Source organism: Chanodichthys erythropterus, chromosome 13, assembly GCF_024489055.1.
Source record: "Chanodichthys erythropterus isolate Z2021 chromosome 13, ASM2448905v1, whole genome shotgun sequence".
Taxonomy (NCBI): domain Eukaryota; kingdom Metazoa; phylum Chordata; class Actinopteri; order Cypriniformes; family Xenocyprididae; genus Chanodichthys; species Chanodichthys erythropterus.
Window position 1 is genome coordinate 13,754,746 of NC_090233.1, and position 10,809 is coordinate 13,765,554.

A 10,809-nucleotide genomic window follows, 5' to 3' on the forward strand; every position below is an offset into this window, starting at 1 on the left:
ACGGAAAATGACGTCATAGGGTGCAATCGATTCGACTTGACCTAAGGAATCAGAGGAAAAAGGAATTTTGTTTCTAGCCCTTATGGTTCAAAAGTTATTAACATAAACATAAGTGCAACTTTGGACAGCTGGTGGCGCTAGAGGGATTGAGTTAGAGACTCCAAATTTGCTATGGACAAAGGTCAGACTGTCCTCTAACAGTGTGCCAAATTTCACAACTTTCCCGCAAGCGGTTCTATGGGCTGCCATAGACTTCAAGAGCGGAAGAAGAAACGGAAGAAGAATAATAATAAGCGTACGGAACGCCAACAATAACAATAGGTGCCTAAGCACCTTCGGTGCTTGGCCCCTAATTAACGTAACTTAAGATAATCTTTTTAACTTTTTATTTCACAATGCATATTTTTTTCCCCTCACAATTCTGAGAAAAAGGTCAGAATTGCGACAATTAAACTTGAAATACAATAATAATAAAAAAAAAAAGGTCAGAATTATGAGATTTAATCTCAGAATTACATAAAAGGTCAGAATAGCAAGATTTACACTTAGAATTTTGGAGAAAAAAAAATTAAGAATTGTGAGATACAAACGCAGAATTCCGAGATTTACATGCAGAATTCCATTGAAAAAAAAAAATCAGAATTGTGAGATATAAACTCAGAATTCTGAAAAGAAAAATCAGAATTTCGAGATTTAAAAGCAGAATTGTGTAAATAAATAAATAATAAAAAAAAAGAAGAAGTCAGAATTGTGAGATATAAACTCAGAATTACAGAATTAAGTCAAAATTGCATGATTTAAATGCAGAATTCTGTAAAGAAGTCTGAATTACAAGATATAAAATAGAATTGTGAGATAAAAAGTAGCAATTTCCTATTTTACTTTTTTATTCCTTGGCGGAAATACACTTGCATATTTTCCCTCCTGCACTGAATGGTGTGGAAAGAAAGATATGACTCGGGTCCTTCAGTGCGTGTCTTGTGGGATTTTTCCACCTGTTTTCAGGTCCAGCAGGTGAAAATGGTGCGCCTGAATCAATAAAGTAGCAACACACCTCTCCTCAACAACACACACGATCTGAGGAATCATTCATAAAGTTATTACTAATGCTTGACCACTAAAAAAAGGGTTACTCTGCTGTTTCATCACATCAACTATGATGAAAAAAACATGTAAACAAATTAAGAAGAAGGATCATTTGCATACTTGAGGCGACTGTAGCTGCATAGTATGTGCATGTTTTAACATGTGTATCAAACACAGCTACAGATATACCTGTGAGCAAAGGCCCGAGTGCCATCAGAACTGACAAAAGCAGCTTAAATAGTCCCGAACAACACAACACAGGACAGCTAAAGTGGAAAATCATCAGAGCTTTGAAGTGTTTAGAGTCCCAGTGAGCTCTGCCCTGCTGGAATTATACAATATACACACAGTCATTCATGTGGAATTATTCACAGACTCTCTCTCTCTCTCTCTCTCTCTCTCTCTCTCTCTCACACACACACACACACATCCATACCATGTGATCATGCCAGGCGTTATGCCAAAGGCCAGCCATGTCACTTACCAGAAATCACAAAGACACAGAGGGGGAGGGAGAGACAGAAAAAGCCTTTTAATTTAACAAACTATCAAACCTCCAGCCCAAGTTTGACCGTGAATCACACATTCAGAGTCATTCATATCTTGTTGTAGGTTTAATATGTCCATAAAAACACGCTTATTGTTCTTATCGCTGCACTTTTTAGAGCCTTGATCTCCCATATTTCCCCTCTTACGAAAGTACACAGAAATACAATTAAGCATGAACGGTGTTCCGTGAACAGTATATGGACAACGATAAGGCACCGTTTACACAACAAAACGACAAAAAAGGTCATCACACCCACATTACAGTGCAATATCTGACTGAAAAGGTTAATAGAGTGACTGTAAAGTTTGGGGTCAGTAAGAGATTAATAGTCTTAATCAGCAATGCACATTAAATTAATCAAAAGTGACATTTATAATGTTACAAAAGATTTCTATTTCAAATAAATGCTGTTCTTTTGAACTTTTGAACATATTTTCCACATAAATATGAAGCAGCACGACTGAATAATCAAATGTTTATTGAGCAGCAAATCATCATATTAGAATGATTAGAAAGACTGGAGTAATGATGCTGAAAGTTCACTGTAATAAATTACAGTTTACTATATATTCACACAGAAAACAGCTGTTTTAAACTGCAATAATATGTCACTGTTTTACTGTATTTTTGCTCAATTAAACGCAGCCTAGAGACTCTTTCAAAACTATTAAACGTTTAAATTGTGGCACGTGTGAAACTGCATTTAATTTGATTTGAAATGTGAACGCAGAGGATCAGAGTCCAGCAGCATCACAGAAACAGCGACAGGTGCGCCGTTACTATTAATACATGCCAAGTGGGAGTTTAGTCACTGTAAACAACATGGGCTACATACAATCTGAACCCTAACCCTGTATTCAATGATCTCTCTATTAAAATGGTTTTTGCTCTGATTTTCAACCCTGAAACGCTCTGAACGTAACAGGACTGGCACAACACGTTTCGAAAGAGAGTTTCGCTGACAGGATTTCACTGACATCAGCCAATACTTCAACTCTGTTATGGGAAAAAATGTTTTTGTTTCTTACAGGAAAAATATTGTTCTTGGCACAAAGCAGAAGAATACTGACTGTACATAATGAAGTGTGGTGCAATGATATTTGAGAGCTGAGGCTGATATTCCTTTTTGCATCCATTTTGGAAATTACATGATTGGCAGAAAACATTTTTTGTCATGCCATGGGTTATAAAAATATGTAAATATATACATTTGTGTAAATGATTCGGATTTTGATTTTTTTTTGTTTAAATGTTCAACTAGTCAACTTAAAAACTTAAAGGGTTAGTTCACCCAAAAATTAAATTTCTGTCATTAATTACTCACCCTCATGTCGTTCCACACCTGTAAGTCCTTGTTAATCTTCAGAACACAAATTAAGATATTTTTGATAAAATCCGATGGCTCAGTGAGGCCTGCTTTGCCAGCAAGACAATAAACACTTTCAATGCCCAGAAAGCTACCAAAGACATATTTTTTTACATGTGACTACAGTGGTTCAACCTTAATGTTATAAAGTGACGAGAATACTTTTTGTGCGCCAAAAAACAAAATAACGACTTTATTCAACAATATCTAGTGATGAGTGATTTCAAAACACTGCTTCATGAAGCTTTACAAATCTTTTGTTTAGAATCAGTGGTTCAGAGTGTGAATCAAACTGCCAAAGTCACGTGATTTCAGTAAACGTGGCTTTGTTATGTCATAAGTTTTTGGAAATTTCAATGGTTCACCACTGGGGGGGCGTGACTTTGGCAGTTTAATAATAACTTTTGACATGCAAGTCCTAGAAACAAAATTCTCCTAGATCATTTGTCTAATTTGCATGAAATTTGGTATGTAGCATCTACTCACACTCCAGGCAAAAATGTATTAAAATATTTTTGATCGGCCAATCCGTTCTCGTATAGCGCGTCAATGAATTTGACAGCAAGCATGCAAAAATGGATTTGATGCTGTATCTTCGCAATGATTTGGTGTATCGACACTAAACTTGGTATATGTCATTACAGGCATGACTTATACATGCACAGTATCATCAAAGCGCCACCTACTGGTGCCGAGATAGGAAAAATGTCTATTTTTGCTTATAACTTTAGAATGCCTTATCCTAAAATCATGAAGATGGTCTCCTTAGATTGCTTGAGGAATGCCAAGTTGAACGATATCCAATTGTCTTTGGTCAGCCATTTTGGGCATCAGCCATTTTGAATTTTGTCATAAAATGCTGTGTTTTACGAACGCATGAACATAATGTTACGAAACTCACTAAGATTCATCAAGGCCATGTTCTGAGAGTACCTGTAAAGTTTTAGGTCAGCTCCCCTAGTGGTCAAGAGATATAATGAAATTTATGAAAATGCTTATAAGAAAAATTAAACGTATTGTCATTTAACTTACAACATTAAATTTGTTGGCTCTACTAAATTTGCCATATTCTACCATACTAACTGTGTCCAATTTTTTACAAAATTTGGCATGTAGCATCTACAGACAGTCATGACAAAAAGTTATTAAAAGATTTTTGATAGACCCAACCGTTGTTTTTATACTGTGTCAACAAATTTGACTGCGAGCGCATCAAAATTAATATGTGGCTGTATCTTTGCCGCAAAAGTTTTGTGTATTGACACGAAACTTGGTACATGTCATCACAGGCATGACTTGAGGGTGCATGCAGAGTTTCGTCACAGCGCCACCTACTGCTCAAAAGTTATAAACCATGATATTATGGTGCTTAAACTGATGTAGTTTAAACAGCTTTATCCTAATCTCATGATCACACATGTCCACAAATATTTCCTTTTCGGCCCTTATTCGGCTTGACCCCATAATTGCTTCTTGCAGCTATATTTTTCCTACTGTTTTTATGTTTGGCGGACATGTTTGGCTGTTGCACTTGTGTCTTGCATCTTTTGCAGCGTCTCACCCATGAGATGGCATGAAATCGCCCAGCCCTACATTAGGGCAAAAAAGTTCTTCAAGCGCTCAAGTTCAAATGGTCACACAAATTTGCTTGGTTTAAAAGTGATTTCCTACATCTGTACTATTAACAATAGACAATGGGCCTTTTTTGCACGCAAAATTTCACTAATGTGACTGCACCTTGATTTTACCAGATTTTACTCAAGTATGCAGTAAAATTACAAGTATATGAATTCCAAACATACTGTGACGGGGTTGAAATAACTTTTGAATAGCATTGGGAGTAACAGAATCGACTATTGAAAAAGCCCCATTTGTGCTCTCGTTTAGCAGTCAACTAATGAAAAATAAGAGTTTCAAGCACAAATGGCACATGTTATTAGCAGAATGCCTTTAGTAAATCAGTTTGAAAAGTCTATCATCAACAAACACAAGGTCTGTGAAGCACATGTGACCGATCGTGTAGCATGCACACTATATACAAGTACAGATTGATCACAGCACGTCTCAAGAGTCCCTGCGCCGAGATCTAATTACTGATGTTCAGAGCGAGCTCATTGTATTCAGATAAGGTTCTCAGCGCAGGGGCCCGTCAGGGTTCGGCCCCGAGAAACCCAACAAACCCCGACTGCCCCTTCAGCCCCATGTGGAATGTTTGGTAGAGCGAGGCCTCGGGAAGGCAACTCAGGACACGGTGCAAAAATACAGCTGCTGCGCGTCATCAGGGCCGTGGCAGCCGGCCAAACCAAAGACAGCGGCGTTACAGGCATGCATTGAGACGCACTCAGAACACGGCCTTGTATGCTGTGTGAGAACGCACAACACACACATGACGGTATCTGATGAACTCATGAAGCCATTTTACTGTTAGCAAGACACCGTTATATTCACAAAACTAGAACTTAATTTATGAGAAACAGTGGCTGGTGGGTCATGGCCCAAAAATGGATGGACAGACAAGAAAAACGATACTAAATGCAAAATATCAAAAAAATGCAACTGACCATACCATCATGCATTTATCCAATGTGACTTACAATGCCAGGTTTATTAGACAACCAGATTAGAAGTCACCTTATCAAAAAACCACATGCATGCGGTCGCATATTTTGCACATGGGAACTGTTCTAAAACCACATGTTTCCCATGTGCAAAGTATTTGATCACAGTATGAGGAAAAAAATGGGAAATTCATGTGGTGTTTTTTTTATTTGTTGTTTATTGTGAGGATGGCAAAATAAACAGACTTGTGACATTGTAAAAAGTAGGAGAAAACACTTCCCATATCTTCAGTTGTTGATGTCAATGGCTGAGTGTCTGAGCAAACTTAATTCATCTGTCCTTAGGCAAATGCCAACATGGGCAGGTTGTGTGTGATACCCAAAACCATCAACAAACTACAACATGACATTAAATAAATTCAGGTTCTTTTATCCAAAGAGGACCAAAAGCAATTCATCAAAGAGCCAACAGTGGTTATCGGTGTATCCCTAGAAAACACTTCCCATAGCTTTTGTTTTGGTAATCAGGCTCTCAAAAATTACATAAAACATAAAAATTACATTTTGATTTAGATTTATCGACCACTATATTGTTTATCAGCTTTAAATATAAAGAATTATCGGTTATCGTTATCGGCCAAAATGCTCCTATCGGTGTATCCGTAGAAAACACTTTCCATATCTTTAGTTGGCTGAATATCCAATCAAACTCTAGTATTTTGGAGTAAAATCATCTGCCTTTTCTGATTTCTGCCCACATACTCAAAAGGCATCAACAAAAACTACAGAAGACCACAGAAAACACAATATTAAATAAATTCAGGTTCTTTTATCCAAAGAGAACCAAAAGCAATTCATCAAAGAGCCAACAATTTTCATAATATACAACACAAGGTTTATTAGACTCTTAAAAATAAAGGTTCTTTGTTGGCATTGAAGGTACAATGACAAGCCTTTAACATACAGGAAACACAAAAGGTTCTTTATAGTTGAAAAAGGTTTTTTAGATCATTTAAAATGTTCTTCACAACTGAAAGGTTCTGTGGCATCGCCTTGAAAACCCCATTTTGAAAGCTTTATTTTTAAGTGTGTAGACACACTATTAAGAAATAGGAAATAGGAGAGGTGAAATGCAGAGAAGAAACAAAAGTGTTTTTTTTTTCCATGCATAAAGAGGACAGCAAAATAAATAGATTCATCAAAGGGAGGAGAAAACACTGGGGATGCATGATATATCAGCCACCATATCGGTTGATAAATGTTCATTTTTGATGTTATCATTATTGGCCTGATAAGAAAATGTGGCCAATATATTAAATAATGGATTATTTCCATCAGCTGAGATGCACTGTTTGCCATGATGGTTTTAAATGGCTTGAAATAGGATTGGAGTCACTTCAAAAAGGAAAATACAGTTAAGTGCAACATGTGCAGTGCAAGTCTGTCATATAGATATAGGCCAAATAAAAATATAATGAGAACATTATAATTGTGTGTTTGGGACATGACTTTTAATGGTGAAACTTTTGTTTTTGTAATCAGGAAAATTTGTATTTAGATTTATCGGCCAATATATCGGTTATCGGCTTTCAAATATAAAGAATTATCGGTTATCGGTATCGGCCAAAATGTTCATACCGGTACATCCCTATAAATAGATTTATCAAAGGGAGGAGAAAACACTGGGGATGCACAAAGTATCGGCCACCATATCAGTATGTTCATTTTTAATGTTATCGTTATCGGCCTGATAAGAAAATTTGGCCGATATATTAAATAATGGATTATTTCCTTCAGCTGAGACACTGCAGATGCGCACTGTTCACCACGATGGTTTTGAATTTCTTGAAATATGATTAAAATCACTTCAAAAAGGAAAATATTACAGATAAATTGTATAGTTAAGTGCAGCACAAGTCTGTCATTTAGGCTACATAAAATTATAATGAGAACATTGTCTTAAATGGTGACTTTTGTTTTTGTAATCAGGTTCTCAAAAATTACATAAAAATGTAGATTTATTGGCCAATATATAGTTTATCGGCTTTTAAATGTAAAGAATTATTGGTTATCGGCCAAAATGTTGATATCGGTGCATCCCATATCTTCAGTTGTTGATGTCACTGTCCAATCAAACTCTAGTATTTTGGAATAAATGTATCTGTCTTTTCATAGCAGCTCATTTAATTGGACCAATGCCAACATGAGCAGGTTTCGTGCTATGCCCGTATACACAAAAGCCATCAACAAAACTACAGGAGGTCACAGAAAACACAATATTAAATGCAGGTTCATATTGAATATGGTTTGTGTGACCACAGAGGAAACCATCGATATTCAAGAGAAACCAAAAATGTCAATGACATGTAGGCCTAAAACTAACAAAAACTATCAATAAATTACAGTTTGCAAAGCTGAAAGCACTAATTTAAGATTCAACCACTGACAAAAAAACCATATGTGCATAGAAACGGTGCTGTATTCGTATTCAGCACATTTACAGTAACAGCTGGTGTGGATTTTACAGCGGTGTATAGCTGTGAAAAGAAGCCCTGTGGCTCTGAAAACTCGTCCTGAGGAGAAACACGGAAAAGTAGAAGTTTGGTATGGCAGCAAGGCTTTCTTTCAATAAAGAATATGACACACTATTCTGAAATGACTCACTGTGCACACATAAAATATTTGTTCGATATCATCTAGACGGATGGAGAGAGATATCGTATGCAGGAAATGCCATGGAGCACATGTTAGTTGCATAGGAAAGGAGGCATTGTGCACAGTCACATGTCTTGGAAACCAGACAGCAGCATGCAACAGTCACACACACACACACACACACACACACACACACACACACACACACTCTTCATGTGGCTATACACTCTCTCCTCTGACCAAACTTCCTTTCTCCAATTTAGTCATCGTCTGAATAATCTTAAAGCAACAGACACTCACTCAGCCAAAGCTAAAGCCCTGTCTGAACACACTCTGAACCACAGATCAAACCGGCCTTATCAATCCGTCTCAAACCGTTAGTTGGTTTATCTCGCTGAGTGTGCGGCCGTGCCTCTGTTCATGTGGTTTCAGAGTTAAAAATGACATCCGGTTTCAATGAACACTGAAATCAACTGCTGAGGATTCATGCAACAATGAACTTCATTTATAAATAAAAATGCTGCAACCAGAAATCACCAGAAAAAAACAATATACAGCATTTAGCTCTGACACTTCAATCTGTGTCTGAAAATCCTTGTTTTTAATATTCAAGTGCTCCAAGTTTCTTCATAACATTGCCAAAGCACATGCCCCAAAAAATGCATGAGTATTTTCAGACTAAACTGTGTCATACATGTTCAAAAACAGTTCTTGCAAAAGTACACTGTCTGCTCTGTGATCATCTGCAGTGACCATCATCATCATCATTCTGCAATAAACACTAATAAACTCAAACACACACACACACACGTTTCACAATATGCATTCCACTGAATCCACCTGCATTCCTTCACTGCCAGTTTGATTTTTTTTAAAAACAAGTTTCATTAGCCAAAACAAATGTGTGAATGTGAGACATTAAGGTTATTACAGCAACCACAAGTTTCAGCTCTGAGTAAATGACAATAGGAAATCTGATCCCCATCAGTGTAAATGCTGCTGTACTGTGAATCACAGAATATATGAAGTAGGAAATAAAATATGGCTCCATATGCGTCATGCAGTCCAGACTCAAACATGCTGCGTGTCATATATATATTTACCCGGCGAGTCTCTCCTCCATATAAGAGCGCGACGCGCAGCAGCGGTTCTTTCTCTGGATGTGAAGTTTCCAGCGGGGTCCGTATATTCAGGCAGACCCTCCTCACCTCCACTGCTGTCTCACTACAACAACAGCGCTCTCCCCATCTGCCTCTCTCTCTCTCTCTCTCAGTTCAGGAAGTGATTTCGCGTTCAGTCTGACATCATTCTCCAACGCTTTCAGGAGTTTTTAAAGACACAGTCGGACCGTCCCGTACGATTCATTTCTAATGAACAATTATGGCAAGCCGCCTAAACATTTATTCCTCAAACGTTTATCGTGCACTTATATAAAGGGGATAATCTACGGGCGACAGTTATTGAATAAATTCTGATTAATCACTCCTGGTGCAAAGCAGATCACCTAAAATGTTAGGGTACTACGGAAGAGGATTAGGGCCAAGCAATAATAAATAAATAAAAATAAAAAAACATAAAAAATAAAAACCATCTCGAGATTAAAGTTATTAAATTTCGAGAAAAAACTCGTTAAATATTGAGAAAAAAGTTGAGATAAAATGTTGAGAATAAACTTACAAGAAAAAGTCATTAAATTATGATAACAAATTCGTAATTTAATGAATTTGTTCTCGTAATCTAACGACTTTTTTCTCATAATTTAATTTATTTATTCTCAACAATTTATATCGACTTTTTTCTCGTAATTTAATGACTTTTTTCTCAACATTTTGTCTCGACTTTTTTCTCTAAATTTAATGACTTTTTTCTCGTAATTAATGACTTTATTCTCAACATTTTGTCTCGACTTTTTTCTCGAAATTTAATGACTTTTTTCTCGTAATTTAATGACTATTCTCAATATTTTATCTTGACTTTTTTCTCAAAATTTAATGACATTTTTCTCATAATTTAACAAATTTGTTCTCGTAATTTAACGTTTTTTTTTTCTCATAATTTTATCTTGACTTTTTACTCGAAATTTAACAACTTTAATCTCGAGATGGTTTTATTTTTTTTTTATTATTGCTTGGCCCTAATCCTCTTCCGTAACTCTCAAAGTGTATGATTGCAGGAAAAATATACATGTTTGTATTGAACATTGATGGAGCAGCAGATTTTGTGTGAAAATAAATCATAAAAGTGGTTAATTTTGTTTTTTAAATCTTATAAATGTATGAGGTGGTGGGGGGACACACACGGGGTAAAAGGCGCACAGTGTTGATACAAATACTTTAGCTAAAATAATATTAGTTTTAATCAATAAAATCAATAAAGGTTTTAATAATGTCTAGGTTAATACTTTTTGGAAAGAATCACTTTAGCAAAGTTTGTACTATTTTCTGTTTATTTAAAATAATATAATTAATTCATTTTTGTTCAATAAATATACTGTCATTAAAATAGGCCTATATTAACATAAAAATATATTTAAAAAATACAGAAACAAAATTACTTTAAAAAGTAAAGATTCTGAAAGCATTGAAGGAGATCCC

The 10,809-nt window shown here is 36.0% G+C and overlaps 1 protein-coding gene across 2 annotated transcripts in view; it reads right to left on the bottom strand.

Annotated features, from left to right (window-relative positions):
• The window catches only part of LOC137034015 (nucleus accumbens-associated protein 2), a 49,741-nt gene extending 40,271 nt beyond the window's left edge, over positions 1-9,470 (bottom strand). For both annotated transcript variants that reach the window (XM_067406582.1, XM_067406580.1), the window contains exon 1: positions 9,319-9,470. The gene's annotated coding sequence lies outside the window, so the exon portion shown is untranslated. The remainder of the gene's footprint in view (positions 1-9,318) is intronic.
• Between the last annotated feature and the right edge of the window lie 1,339 nt (positions 9,471-10,809).